The sequence below is a fragment of the Triturus cristatus genome, chromosome 6 (assembly GCF_964204655.1).
Source record: "Triturus cristatus chromosome 6, aTriCri1.1, whole genome shotgun sequence".
Classification (NCBI taxonomy): domain Eukaryota; kingdom Metazoa; phylum Chordata; class Amphibia; order Caudata; family Salamandridae; genus Triturus; species Triturus cristatus.
This window is the reverse complement of record NC_140589.1, coordinates 1628599622-1628616114: the sequence shown is the minus strand read 5'-3', so window position 1 is coordinate 1628616114 and position 16493 is coordinate 1628599622.

The window sequence follows — 16493 nt, the reverse complement described above, 5'->3', positions numbered from 1 at the left end:
TTCGATGAAGTAGGACTCCACCTGACCCTCTCATGGCTCTAGATCTTCTGCATATAAAGACTGGAAGAAATCAGAGAAGGCCTTCTCAATCTCCTCCTCGTCTACTATCTGCTCAGGTTGGTTCTTTATCTTTAATGCTGCTATTCTTTTTCTATTCTGTTTAGTCTTGAGTTTCCAAGCGAACAGCTTACCACTGCCTTCCCCATATTCATAATTAGACATCCCAGCTTCCCATCTTTTCCTAATTTTAGAGTCTAGTATGTTGGTTAACTCAGCTTTCTTAGTCAGTATTTCTTTCTCAATACTTTCCAGGGCTTGATTAGGCTCCCCACCCTCCAATTTCTTGGTCTGTTCCAATGTTTCTGCTTCTAGTTGGGTGATTTTAGTTCTTGTGCTTTTGTTCCTAAACACCGAAAGGTTCATTAAAGCTCCCCTGATTACCGTCTTAAAAGCATCTCAGACTATCTGAATTGGTGTTTCCTTATTACTATTATCCATAAAGTATTCTTCTGTAGTTACTTTAAGCTTGTCTATCACCTCCTGATCTAAGAGCAGTGTACGATCTAGGGTCCATCTGGATGTTCCCTATCGAGCTTTAATGATAATTAGGGCTCCCGGTTTTATGGTATTTATTGTTTTGACATTTCCGTCTGTATTTATCCATATTTATTTTTTGCTAATTTTATCTGTATTTATCCATATTTATTTTGGGTTTTGTGGAAAAGTTAAGCAGAAATTAGTATATTTCCACATTTATTTAACCAATAAATATGCACTCATGCTTGAATACCTGCTAAATTTCAATTCTGTGAACACCCGTAGAATATAAATCAAAGCACTTACATGAAAATATGCACATTTCAGTATCAATCTTGTGCATATCTCCTGCTGGTAAAGCCTCACTCCCAAAATTCCTTTCTTTTTTTAACTCTTACCTATCAATCCATACAGCTATTGGCCTGGCAGGCATGGCAGACAGTATTTAGAATTACTGAAAAAGCTACCTATTTTCCGTTTTTATCCACATTTAAAAATAAATACAGACAAGAAAATAAATTTTTTCGGTCTGTATTTATCTGTAAAAATCAGTAAAAACGGCAAACAGGGAGCCCTAATGATAATGTGACTGGGGAATAGTCTGACAGATGGGCTGGAATGTGTTTCATGCTGATTATGCTGTTACTTAGAGTGTTGTCTATCAGGTCAAAATCTATTCTAGATACATGTCTGTATTTTTTGTTCCTATAGGTAAACCTATTCCCTGACTTACTTTTCCCCTTACCCTTCCACATGTCCACAATCCCCAGGTCTTCTATGTATCTGTTCAACCATGGCCTAGTTTTCGGAAGGTTCAACCCTTTACCCTGTGGGGATGTATCCAGTTTAGGGTCGACTAATATATTAAAATCTCCCCCCAGAATAATTGGGGATGATGTCTCTAATAGCTGGGAGTAAAGTGCTTGTAGGGGAGCTGGATCATCAGAATTTGGATCATAATATCACACAATTGTATATAAGTTCTTTCCTGTTTGTATTTTTGCTATGGACCACCTTCCCCCTGGATCTGTTGCCTCTTCTAAAATCAGAACTTTTGCTGATTTTTTTAATATGATTGCCACTCCCTTAAAACAACAAGACTGGTTTGTACAGACAAAGCTGTCTATCCTTTTTGGTGTTTCATAATTTTAACCCACTCTTGTTTTAAAAGGTGTGTTTCTAGTAAGATTTTCACATCACTGCTTATCACTTTTAAATATTCTAAGATATCCTCCCTTATTTTCTTTACTCTGACGTCATTCACATTCCAGGACATAAAGTTCAATTTATTATTTGCCTTCTCTCCACCGCCCCGGCTAAAATCCTGTTATATCCCAAGTTTGCAAATTTGGACCCAGTTTTCTTATAAATGATGTATGATGGACAAAATACTTTTTTTTCTTAATTTTTCCCCATATGCTCCCACACCTTGTACCTTGTGCACTTGTTTATGCTACGTGCCCCCCCTCCCTGAAGACTGTTGGGAAGATCAGATTTAAGCTATTCGAGATTCACCCGCTCCGAGCTGAGCCAAGATCTATCAGTTTTACATGTCCCCTAAATATCTCATTATTTCTGTGCTGATTTGAACTGATCTATCAGTTTTATAATTTCATTAGGGTCCTGAACATTATGCATTTGATTTCTCCACATGATTATAAGTGAGGCTGGGAATCTCATCTGAACTGTTGCCCCATGCGATCTAAGTTCTTGCATGTGATTCCCAAACTCCCATTGTCTGTCCTGTGTAGCTTTTGAAATATCAGAGCGGATTCTAAATTTATAATCACCTTTGGTGAATGCGCCAACTTTCAGTGTTTCACTCAAAATCTTCTCCTTAATTGTGTAGGTCTTGTAATTAATTAGAATTCTCCTTGGATTTTTCCTGGGTTTTCCTAATTTAAAGGGATCTCTATGAACCCTTTTAATATCCTCTTCTAATGTCCTCACATCCATACCAGGAATAAAGTCTTTGAGAAGATTGATCACAAAGTTCTTGACATTTTGTCCTTCTTCTCCCTCTGGTACATTCAAGATTGGGAGATTATTCTGCCTTGCGTTATTTTCTAATGACTCAATTTTCTCTTTCTGTTCCCTCTCATTTATCTTCAGAGTGCGGATCGCCCCTTGGTTCTCGATCATGTCTCTTGCAAGTTTCCCGACTGTTTCTTCCACTGCTTGTACACCAGGGAGTTCACTTTCATTTAGAGTGCCTCGCATGTCGCCTGTATCTTCTCCTGATTTTTTTCTGACTTAGCGAAGTTTGCTCTCATTTCGACAATTAGCATGCTCATGAATTTCCCCATCTCTGATTGAGCGGGTTGATCTGGAATCTGACTTAATCCACCTTCTATATTTTCTTCTGTTACTGTTCTGTTCCGTTGACCCTCTTCTTGAGGATGACATATCCACCTCACTATCTTTTGTTGCTAAGGCTTGGTATCTATTACTGGTAGTCAGTTCCCTTCTGTCGGGGTTATGGGCAACTCCTTGCATTTTTGTTATTGTATCGCTTCGCTTAGCACCTTCCACCATATTTAACTCACGAGGGAATAGATTTTGTATTGATTGTTTGTTTTGGATGTTAAAGTAGGTTATTAGAGTGCGTGGTCAGTTGGAGTGTGCTTCTGTAGGTGATGGCAATGCCTCCTCCTGGACGGTCGGGGTGATCCTTGTGGGTGATTTAGTCGCAGTCAGTAATGGTGATGGCGATGTACGGTCTGGAGCAAATGTGAGGACAGTAATGGGTTCATTTTAAGGTTTTGGGTAGGTATGGGTTTCGGGTGTCGGAGATTAAATTTGGGGTTTATTATGGGGTAAAATTTGAAATTTGGGGTGTGTTTGGGGTCAATTATAAAAATTGTAATGTGCATTTGGATCAAATATGATTTTTAGGGTGTGTTTTGGGGGCTCAAAGAACAATTTTAGGGTTCTGGGTTTGCTGTGGGGTACAAGGGTTAGTTTTAAGGTTGCACTCACTGAAGTGGGAATAGCCGTATTTACATCTCTGCTACCCAATACCTTCCCTACTGTTGCAATATGCCTAGTATTAGTATGTATTGTAATGGAGTGCGATGTAATGGTATGCGTTGTAACTTCATATATACCTTTGGCACACAAGTGGTATGCCCGCTGCACATGGCCGCACAGCGGCTGCCATTGACAAGTGCTGCGGGGGGGGACTGGATGGCTGGGAGGTGGGAAACTCTGGAAAGGACACTGGATGGGGCATGGACACGGAGGGAGGGTGTGAGAGCGTGTGTTGTAAATATTTGAATGATAGAAATCTTACCTCGAGGCCGGGTCTCGTGTCTTCGTTGCTCCTGCTCTCCTGAGTCTGCTTCCAGGAACAAGAAGTAGGCAGCTAGGCTCCCTCCCCTATGCCAATCACAATGCTGCAATGAGGCGTTGGGATTGGTCATTGGCGCTGGGACAAGGCGTTCAGCCAGGGGCTGGAGGGGTGGACATGTTCTCCATGCAGGCTGTAATGCAGCCTGCATTGCGAAAAGGACAGTGCGCATGACTGCTTTGGGTGGCCTGAGTGGGCCGACCGAACAGTCATTAAGCACCTGCCCTGCTCCATGAGTGGAGCAGCACTAGCTAAGGAAACATAGCACGATTACATCAGGAAGTTATCATCATGTGCTGGTTTTTCCTCTTCTTGCACTACTTGGAAGCAGTGGGGCGATGCTCTTCTGCCATAGTGGATGAGCCGCCACTGGGGGTGCATCATCTACAGGTGCTAGGCCTGGGTGACTCTACCCCCAGGCCTCCGCCGCTACGCGTCCCACCTTCTCCTTACCTGGACATTGACACCGTGGCGCAATCAGCTGCACTCTCTCCAAATCTGTGACTCAGCCAGAAGGAGCCTCAGCCAGGTGGGATTTCACAAGCCTGGGTATAGCAGGCTTGTCCCCTGGTGAACATCCTGATGCAGTTGATGGAGCAGGGCCCCTTTAGGTGTGAAGTTGCAGCGCTCCCGCCTACAACTTCGACGCAGCTCAGGGGCCTCACCCTCCACAGCGTCCGGCCAGGTGGGATTTCACAAGCCTGGGTCTAGCAGGCTTGTCCGCTGGTGAACCTCCCGATGCAGTTGTTGCAGCAGGACCCCCTAAGGCGTGAAGTTGCAGCGCTCCCGCCAAACAAGTTCGGCGCAGCTCAGGGGCCTCACCCCCCACAGCATCTGGCCAGCGCAACATCATCCGGCCTGTGATGCAGAGAGGCACCGCCCACCGTTGATAATCCCCTTGGTGCACCTTGGTGTAGTGGTGGATCATAGTATGCGATGCGGACCTCCCTACGTTGGTCATTCACAGCTCCAAGGGGCTCAAAGCAGTCTTCTCACGCAGGTCGGCAACATGTCTCCATGCGACCTGCCTGACTTCACCACCAGGTACAGACAATCGCCACGCCTCAATGTCTACCGCCATGGCTCATCGACTCCACAGCTCCTCGCATCCCACTCCAAGCTCCAGACGCAGGTCCAGCGAGGCATCCAGGCTCCAGGCGCAGGTCCAGCGAGGCTTCCAGGCTCTAGACGCAGGTCCAGCGATGCATCCAGGCTCCAGACGCAGGTCCAGTGAGGCATCCAGGCTCTCATCCTGGCCATCCTGGATGTTGAGTGGCTTGAGGGGGGTTGTTGATGTGTGCTGCACTTGGCCCTGGCTGTTCTATTCTGCATTTGGTGCTTTTTCACTATTTTCTATTGGAGGTCGACTGTTAGGCAATTTTTTCCAACAGAGGCAAAAAAAACTCACTTTGGACTGACTAACTTGCGTTTTTTTGCTGTTAATGGGACTTTCATTGTTTTTTGCCTGCTAACGCTGGAATTCCTATCGTCATCACACTGATGTTAGCAGCAGTTTTCACCCCTGATCCCTAAAGCTATCACCATGTAGCGACGTCTTGTACATACGTCGCTAACAAGGTGATAGTTTCAGCGGTACACAGCGGTAAGAAAACTGCCACTAACTAGCATTAGCAGTAGTGTTTGTCAGACCTTGTACATATCCCCCTGTGTGTGTGATCATGTGTCTATTTCTAAACCTTGTTGTATCTGTTTTCTGTTTGTGTGCATAAATATGCATATGGTTGTCTCCAATACATGCATGTTTATGTGAGTAGTTTAGTATTTGACAGGTTTTCCTATCATGTCCCCAGGCCAGCTTCTTCACGCTCCATGCTACGCTACACAGGCCACCCTCCCGTTTTGCTATCATTCATCCTGTTGACTCCACACACCTTCATCTCTCCATTGTCCCTTCCAGATTCCCCTTGTTTAACCTTTGTTCTTCCTTCAGATTCCCCTTGTTTAACTTATTTTTTTCCTTTTAGATTCCCCCTTGTTTAAACTTCGTTTTTCCATTCAGATTGCCCCTTGTTTAATCTTCATTTTTCCTTTGAGATTCCCCCTTGTTTTACCTTCATTTGTCCTTTCAGATTCCCCCTTGTTTAGCCTTAATTTTCCCTTTCAGTTTCCCCCCTTGTTTAGCCTTCGTTTTTCCTTTTAGAATCCCCCTTGTTGAACCTTTGTTTTTCCATTCTAATTCCACCCTGTTTAATCTTAATTTTTTCCTTTTAGATTCCCCATTGTTTAACCCTTGTTCTTCCTTTCAGATTCCCACATTTCTTAACCTTTGTTTTTCTCCCAGATTTCCCTCGTTTTCCCATGTCTCTCTCACAGATTCCCCTACACAGCCCCTCTCCCACGCCCCCAGGTGCCTCACGCCATGTTTCTACACCCCACTCACCTTGCCCAGCACCCTGCTCCCATCTCGAGTAAGATACTTAATGGAGGCACAGCACGACCACGCCGTGGGCATGCCAAAGGCAAGCTTGTCTGTGTCTGTCTGCACCTGGACCACGCCTGGACCCCTGGTCCCCCATTCCACACATACACCCTCACCGAACTCCTAGCCCTCAACCCTGACAAAGCAACAGCAACTGCTACCTTGCAATCCCCAAGAATAACAGCAGGACCTTTCTCCTGCTGCATGTGCCCTCTCCACTGCAACACTGAACTCACAGCCCCTGAACACCTACCGCCACCACCCTCACTGATCAACTCCGCTGCCTACTACTCATACTCGGCTCTTAGACTTTTTGCTTGTTCCCCACAGTAATTGACTGCAGGTGATGCTGGTGCTTTCTTGAATCGGATGGTGATTTTTGGCTCTCAACTTAAAAGAACTTTTACATTATTACTGTGTCCTTATTAAGATTTGAGACCCCTTCCAGGACCAGTGGGGTAAGCGTTGTTTATCACTACCACACATTCACATGCACATTAGAGCCTGCACACGCTGTCTGATACCACATTTTCTTTACAGATTGCACCAGGCAACGGTGCTATTCTCCATTGAAAGGAAGTAATTTGTGAGATTTTTGCCAGACAGAACACAGTGTGCATGGAACCTTTCATTTATGCGCTTTCTGGTGAGTCTTCTTCAAAGTCCTACATTGTTTTCACTATGGCCAGAATCAAATCCTTGTGGAATCACTACGGTATTTTTTCCAATAAAGAATCCAGCACCATTTGATGGTTGTATAGAGTTGAAACTTCCATTCCCTGGACACTCTCTCCATGTACAAAGGGGCAGTTTTGTCTTTTGCTATTTGGATTCATGGGGTGAGTAGGCGTCCTGGGATTTTTAACTTCTTGACCCCCTTATTATACACACACCCCATTTATAGTAGTTCCATTTTTACCTCTTTTTCGGCTGTCATTTGGTCTTTTGTCGTGAGGATGACCCTACTGGATGTATTATACACACACATAACCTACAGGGTCAAAACGTCGATGTATAATAGTCTCATGTCCAGGTCTAATATAACCATACACTGAGCAGACATTGCAAGATATAGTTGGAACCTATAGAAGGGTGGAGAAATCTATGTTATTATCCCCCTTTTTTGTTTGAATTTGGTACGTTGCTTTATGTTTCAATACTTGTAATTATAATCACTTATTTAATTCTTGTTTCTTTTGTGTTTGTTTGACAGCCTATTCTAAATTGTTTCTGTGAAAAACCACATGTGATATGAATTAAATTGAATATCCATTCATTGTACATCTTCTGGGGTGTGCTACTTGTATTTAGAACAACTACTGAGAACAACTGTTCCTATTAATCATTATCTACAAAATGTTTTTGAGTCAAAAAAGTTATTTCCTTTTGCTCCACCCAACAGAACCACTTGTAGCTTCTTATATACTATTCAACACTGGCTCACTCCACAAGCCTGCCAGTGGAATCTGGGACACCATTACCTCCCTTATGTCAGGTATCGTCTTCCTCACCAAGAGGTGGCAGAACCCGGCATCAGCACCTGACATCGCCACCACCACACCATATGGATACAGGTTAATCCACAGTGACCACACCAACAAGCAAGGCGATGGAATAGCCATCATTCATAAAGAGTGCATCAACTGCACTGCCACCGCAGACACCTCAACCCCCATAATGAAGCACCTCAATTTATAGATCAACACCAAACGCAAAACCACTATCAGAAGCACCCTCACCTAAAGACCCCCTGTACCTGCCTTTTGCGATGCCATCACAAACATCATCACCCCACTAGCCGTTTCCTCAAAAGATTTCCTCTTTCTAAGGGATATTGGACATCCTGAGACTCTTCTACTGAGTCACCGACCCCACCCCCATCACCGGACACATGCTGGACCCCATATTCTCAGCCCGGAGCATGATCAGGTACAGCCACACCACCGAAGTCACCTGGACCGACAACTCAATCGTTCACTTTTACATATCCTCCACCCCTAAATCTCCTGCCATTCCCTCCAGCATCCCTCACAGGAGTTAAGTAACAGAGGACATCTGGACACATACCCTCTACTCCTCTCCACCTAACCCCTCGTCCAACCCAAAATATTCAACACCTGGATCACCAACTACTCCGACAAAGTCACACACCTCAAACCCCCAAACCCAACAGATTCCCCAACCACACCAGCTGGTTCACAGATGACTTAAAAGCCTCAAAATACAAGTGCAAAAAACTGAAAAGGATCTCACAACCATCCCCAACACCTCTATTGGCTCAGCCAACTTTCCAGCCACCTGGAAGCACGCAGAGGTAAATTTGCTACTAAAAATCCTCTGCAGACCAGGAAGAATTCAAAAACTATCAGCCAATGTCCTACTCCCCTTCCCAGCCAAGGTTCAGGAAAAAGCAATAAACATCCAACTAACCAGCCACCTGGAAACCAACAAACTCCTGTACCCCTCACAGTCAGGCTTCCACGTAAACCACAGCCCAGAGACAGCCTTGATCGCAGCTATGGATGATAGAAGAACTCTCATGGACAAGGGAAATACAGTAGCCCTGCTCCTTCTCAACCTATCTGCAGCTTTCGATACTGTGTCCCACTACTCCATACTACTTGGCCTCCACTAGATGGGAATGAAAAGGGAAAGCCCTCAAGTGGATTGCATCCTTCCTTACAGGAAGAACCCAAAGCATTTGAATCTCCCTTTCTCCTTGGGCCCAGAGGACATCATGTGCGGAGTCCCCCAAGGATCATCTCTAAGCCCAAAGCTCTTTAACACATACATGTCCCTTCTGGCCACACAAGATGAACATTATATCCTATGCTGGCAACACAGACCTCTTCCTGTCCCTGTCCGCAGACCCCACCACCACCAAACCAAACTTCCATAGGAGTATGACCAATGCCACCAGCTGGATGCAGAGCAAGTGCCTCAAGCTCAACATAGACAAAACAAAGGTACTCATCTTTGGGAGCACCACTTCGCCCTGGAATGACACATGGTGGCCAACTGAACTCAATGCCCCACCCATTTCCAAAGAACACGCAAGAAACCTAGGCATCATCCTCAACAGGAAGCTCTCGACGAGAAAGTAGATAAACGCAATCTCAATTGCATGCTTTCACATCATTAGCATGTTGAAGAAAATCTTCAAATGGCTCCCCACCGATACAAGACGCATAGTCACCCAGGCACTCATCACCAGGCGCCTGAACTACGGCAACACCCTCTATGTAGGGATCACCACACAGACTCCAGATCATACAGCATGCGGCAGCAAGACTCGTCGGCAACCTCCCAAGACAAACCTACATGACCCCCCACCTTAAAGCAGTACACTAGCTCCCTGTAAACAAACGGTGCCAGTTCAAACTACTCACCCAGACTTATAAAGCCTTCCACAACTCAGGTTCTGCCTACCTCAACCACAGAGTATATTTCAGGCGTACTGATAAAAAAAACAATTTGAAAATTAGTATAAAAGTTAAAGTTATGATGTTTTGGAAGAACCTATGAAAAAAACATTGCTGGAAATTTTCACTGGCCACTGTCACATTAGACACTGTTAAAACATAACCATATTTGGGTATGACAATTTCATGTTATCTTCTCTGGGAAGAACATCTGTTCAATAGTATAAAAAAGCCAGCCTCTCTCCCAATAGTGAATTTTGTGAAGTAACATGGACACAATATTTAAGAGCAAATGAACAGCATCTTCCAAGCCAAGATATGTTCAGTTTTGGATGGTGCAGAAATTTCACAAACTTGCTTGTAAAACTAGTAGTTCTAGCTATAAAATTTTGATAGTTCCTTTAATCAAATGGGTATCTACACTGCCATTGGTCTGTGACGCTGGATACATATTCCTATCAGATAATGCAACAATGGTCTCTATGTTTCCAATAGACAAAATGGGGTCAAAGCCTGGGATTAACATAAAATTGATGCCCTATAAAATAAAATGTCTCTAGAATGCACTTAAATATTTGGAATCCCTGTGCCTTGGTATAGCTCCCTCCCAGAAACTACCTTTGTGGAAGAAAGATCACAATGAACAGATGTTACTAATAAGAATGCAGTTCCGAAAAAACTGAAAACATACATCTTTAAGGAGCACTACCCCTGACCCGAAAGTCTACTTTGGGTTTCCCCCATGTCTGTATCTTTCTGGGGTCTTCACCCCCTGTTCAGAGCCCTGCTCTTGAGCTCAATTTGCTCTCTACAAATCCCAATACATTTATACAGTGGGGAAATGCCAAATATCATAAGGAGAGATATTTACAGATCTATTCCAGTAACTTTGCTTAAACAGCCTTACGGAAGAACAAGAGAGAAGAATGTTTACCTGGACAAGGTCTTCCAGTAAAAAACATGAGGTAAAATTGGCTACCTGTAAATTAGCAAAATCTGAAAATTTTCCAAGGAGAGGTTGTGAGGCCATGAAGCATTTTTTTCTCCTGTGGACTGCATTCAAGTTTGTCAGAAAAAAAGAGAGATGGCTTAGGAATGTAAGGGTGCAAATAATGTGATGACCTGCTTATTTGCAGTACTTAAATTACCCAGTAAGCAGCCAAGATACTTAGAGAAATTCAGAGCAGAAGGAAGTTGGCGAACCCTCAGAATCAACACATCCCTTTTAAGAGGCAGATGGGCATTTAGATATGAAGAAAGGTAGAAATAGTGAGCCATAGAGTAGGGCTGAATGGCCGAGCACTTCTTTCCCCTTCCCCAATACACTTTTCACATATTTGTTTTGGTAATATCATAAATTTTAAATTGACTTTTTATCATCAATACTTTATTAAACATTTTACTCAATGTACGAAAGGTTATATATATTTTTTTGTTCTCATATCATGCAAAGGTGAGATATAATAAGACCGGGATCCCTATCCGGAACCTTTGCTGACCCGGATCATTCTCACCTCTCCTGAAACTGTGAAGGCCCTCTTAGTCTGAGGTGGAACGTTCTCTTAAATCTCCCAATTCTTTGAACAGGTCAATTATGGTACAACCACTGTACCGAGTCCAGAATTGGTTATTGCGGTGCGAGTAATCATTGGACTCCTTTCTACCTTACCCTATTCTCCTGGCCCAATCTAAAAGTAATTCTTTTCCCATACCTCCCAGAGCATCATCTGCTTTCTTCCCTCTCTGCTCAAGTCCAACCTCTTAATCCTACACACTGATGTCAGCCACTCATTGACAGTAGGGGGGGCTGCTACAATCCATTTTATCTCCCGTCTGGCAAGTAAAATTAATACAAACAAAAGATCTTTTTTCCTATTCTTTAAATGTAGAGGGCCCGTTATCATTTGTCACCCCAAAGATAGTTAAGTCCACGCTTGCCTCTATGTTTTGTCTAATTGCTTCATTTAACACCTTAACCACTTCAGACCCGAATTGTTGTAACTGAGGGCACACCCGGAACATGTGTGTGTCATTTGCCTTTAGATCTCCACATCTCAGAGAACATTTCTCCACCTGCTTATTTATCTTGGATAACTTCCCCGGCGTCCAATAAGCCCTGTGTAATGTAAAAAGTTGGTTTTTCCTAAGGGGTGTTGATTGTATAACACATCATAAAGTACTCATAAATACTTGCCATAGGTGACTCAGATCTCTCTCCCAAAGCTTCGATGGAAGTGTGAAGTCTTCCTCCCCTGCTAGAATTTGAAGTCAGTACCATTTGGAGATCACCTTCTTTGACAGGTCTCTAAGAATCTCCTCCTCGGCATCCTACTCTTCACCCAGCGCCTTCTCCATGCTTTTAGCCCAGCTCATCAGCTGGTAGTATTAGAACCTTGATGGTTTCCAATCTGTGCTTTTTCTAGGGATTCCAACTGACCTGTCTCCTTGCTTGTACCAGTTGACCCCATTTTGTTTTTCCTGCTTGTTTAATGGGAATCGCTAACTAGGCCTGGGCAAAAATTTCGTTCCGGTCGCGGAAATTGCGATAATTTGACATTTTTGCGTTCCGCGGAGAGCGCGAAAATGTCAAAAATTCCGGTTTCCGCAGCTTGGCGATAATTTGTTTCTTGCTCGCGCTGTAAAATGATACATTCTCGCGCGCGCGCGATCGCCTTACCTGAATCCCTGCGTTCGCCGACAAGTTTTCTTGATCCGGTCGCGTTCTCCATGAGATGTTGTATTGTTTTTAGCCATTTGCGCTGTCTCGCGACAGTTCGCGCCCGCAGTGACGTCATGCGTCGCGCGATCACGTCTTTCTTCTCGCGATCATGCACCGCGAGAACAACTCAAAACAAGATGGCCGCGCCCGCAAGCAGCCACATGGGTAAGTTGGCGACCCGCAACCATGCAGAAAATCGCGCGAACATGCCGGAAAAAAACTTCCGCATCTTCGCGATATTTCTGCTTGTTTGCGATAATTTTAAACATTCTCGCGATAATTTGCGAAGGTTAATTCCGCAAATTCCGCCCACCCCTATCGCTAACATGTCTCTCAAGCATTCTGGAGTGCCAGGTGAGTCCCAGATTGGAGCAAAGGTGCTGTAGTAAGGTATTTGTAATGTCTTTCTAATCTGATGCAAGATAAGGCAGGCAGCTTGTAGTACCTTCAGCTTAACTTTTTAAAAATATTTTGGGTGACCAAATTTATATAAATAGAAGTCATCTGTTAGAACTGACTTATAATAGGCGGGATATGTGTGATGCTCTTTAAGTAAGACTCTAAAACTTTTACATTGAAAGGCTCTAAAGTAAAGCAGAAGGTCTGGACTAGTTATGTCCCCATGTTCTTTTTTCCTACAGAATTTTTCCACGTTATACGCACGCACTTTGATGCCCAGATGAAGCTAATAACCTCGCTTTGTATTTTCCTAAACCATTTTGTCTTAAATTCCAGAGGTATAGTGTTAAAGATAAAAGTGAATTTCGGCAGGATCATAATTTTTATTGCGTTCGATCTCCCCATAAAAGACAATGGTAGCCCACTTCAAGTTTTCAAGAGTTTCCTAGCCTCTTTCACCTTTATATCAAAATGTATTTGAGCTATCTCATCAATATCTTGTAGTATTTCTATTCCTAAATATCTGATGCTATTTTTTGATGCTGGGTGTGTGTGTGGAGAATTCCATTCCATAATTTCAGTTTTTAGATGGTTAACTTGGTATCCTGGAACTCTCCCAAAATCATCTAATAGTTTAGGAATTTAGTAGTATTTGGTAGAGATGTTGAGAGGTTGTTGGTGAAGACCATCAGATCGTCTGCGTATAACGCCACTTTTTTTCTCAACTCCCTGTGATGTTCTTATGCAGTAGGCCAACTGCTCAATGTATAAATTAAATAATAATGGACAGAGTGGGCAGCCTTGACGTGTACCTCTTTCATTCCTGATTTGTTTGGTCAAGTCTCCATTCACCTGTATTTTTTCTCTCAGAGAATCATAAATATTCATAATCGCCCTCTGAAATTTATCCCCTAAGATATATTTGCTAATTACCTTGCCAAGGAAGACCCAGTTCACTCGATCAAAGGTCTTAGCGGCATCAAAAGTAAGAATTGCATGGGGGATGTTCTCTAACGTGGCTATATAAATTGTTTCTATCAGTTCCTGTGTTACTTCTTGTAATTGTCTGCCCACAATAAAACCTTTTTGATCATTATGGATAAGCTTATTTGACCCTTGCCCAAGTATTGTCGCTAAAAATTGCGAGTAGATTTTATGATCATTATTCAGGAGGGATATGGGTCTGTACGATTCACATCTCTTGGGGTCTTTCCCTGGTTTCAAAAGTATGCTGATAGTTGCATCATTCCAAGATTCAGGTAATTTTGAACCCTTATAGAAGATCTTGTTCAGCAAAGTTACTAATACGGGGCCCAGTAGGTCTTTCAAGTAAATATCCAACTCGTTTGGAAGGGCATCTGGGCCAGAGGCCTTCCCTTTCCTTAACCTAGACAGAGCCCTATCAACCTCTTTGATTGTTATTTCTGTGTGGAGTGATTCCCTTTCTTCTTCTTCTAGGCTTGGAACCATTATTTCGATGAAGTAGGACTCCACCTGACCCTCTCATGGCTCTAGATCTTCTGCATATAAAGACTGGAAGAAATCAGAGAAGGCCTTCTCAATCTCCTCCTCGTCTACTATCTGCTCAGGTTGGTTCTTTATCTTTAATGCTGCTATTCTTTTTCTATTCTGTTTAGTCTTGAGTTTCCAAGCGAACAGCTTACCACTGCCTTCCCCATATTCATAATTAGACATCCCAGCTTCCCATCTTTTCCTAATTTTAGAGTCTAGTATGTTGGTTAACTCAGCTTTCTTAGTCAGTATTTCTTTCTCAATACTTTCCAGGGCTTGATTAGGCTCCCCACCCTCCAATTTCTTGGTCTGTTCCAATGTTTCTGCTTCTAGTTGGGTGATTTTAGTTCTTGTGCTTTTGTTCCTAAACACCGAAAGGTTCATTAAAGCTCCCCTGATTACCGTCTTAAAAGCATCTCAGACTATCTGAATTGGTGTTTCCTTATTACTATTATCCATAAAGTATTCTTCTGTAGTTACTTTAAGCTTGTCTATCACCTCCTGATCTAAGAGCAGTGTACGATCTAGGGTTCATCTGGATGTTCCCTATCGAGCTTTAATGATAATGTAACTGGGGAATGGTCTGACAGATGGGCTGGAATGTGTTTCATGCTGATTATGCTGTTACTTAGAGTGTTGTCTATCAGGTCAAAATCTATTCTAGATACATGTCTGTATTTTTTGTTCCTATAGGTAAACCTATTCCCTGACTTACTTTTCCCCTTACCCTTCCACATGTCCACAATCCCCAGGTCTTCTATGTATCTGTTCAACCATGGCCTCGTTTTCGGAAGGTTCAACCCTTTACCCTGTGGGGATGTATCCAGTTTAGGGTCGACTGATATATTAAAATCTCCCCCCAGAATAATTGGGGATGATGTCTCTAATAGCTGGGAGTAAAGTGCTTGTAGGGGAGCTGGATCATCAGAATTTGGACCATAATATCACACAATTGTATATAAGTTCTTTCCTGTTTGTATTTTTGCTATGGCCCACCTTCCCCCTGGATCTGTTGCCTCTTCTAAAATCATAACTTTTGCTGATTTTGTTTATATGATTGCCACTCCCTTAAAACAACAAGAATGTTTTGTACAGACAAAGCTGTCTATCCTTTTTGGTGTTTCATAATTTTAACCCACTCTTGTTTCAAAAGGTGTGTTTCTAGTAGGATTTTCACATCACTGCTTATCACTTTTAAATATTCTAAGATATCCTCCCTTATTTTCTTTACTCTGAGGTCATTCACGTTCCAGGACATAAAGTTCAATTTATTATTTGCCTTCCCTCCACCGCCCCGGCTAAAATCCTGTTATCTCCCAGGTTTGCAAATTTGGACCCAGTTTTTTTATAAATGATGTATGATGGACAAAATACTTTTTTTCTTAATTTTTTTCCCATATGCTCCCACACCTTGTGCACTTGTTTATGCTACGTGCCCCCCCTCCCTGAAGACTGTTGGGAAGATCAGATTTAAGCTATTCGAGATTCACCCGCTCCAAGCTGAGCCAAGATCTATCAGTTTTACATGTCCCCTAAATATCTCATTATTTCTGTGCTGATTTGAACTGATCTATCAGTTTTATAATTTCATTAGGGTCCTGAACATTATGCATTTGATTTCTCCACATGATTATAAGTGAGGCTGGGAATCTCATCTGGACTGTTGCCCCATGCGATCTAAGTTCTTGCATATGATTCCCAAACTCCCATTGTCTGTCCTGTGTAGCTTTTGAAATATCAGAGCGGATTCTGAATTTATAATCACCTTTGGTGAATGCGCCAACTTTCAGTGCTTCACTCAAAATCTTCTCCTTAATTGTGTGGGTCTTGTAATTAATTAGAATTCTCCTTGGATTTTTCCTGGGTTTTCCTAATTTAAAGGGATCTCTATGAACCCTTTTAATATCCTCTTCTAATGTCCTCACATCCATACCAGGAATAAAGTCTTTGAGAAGATTGATCACAAAGTTCTTGACATTTTGTCCTTCTTCTCCCTCTTGTACATTCAGGATTGGGAGATTATTCTGCCTTGCGTTGTTTTCTAATGACTGAATTTTCTCTTTCAGTTCCCTCTCATTTATCTTCAGAGTGCGGATCGCCCCTTGGTTCTCGATC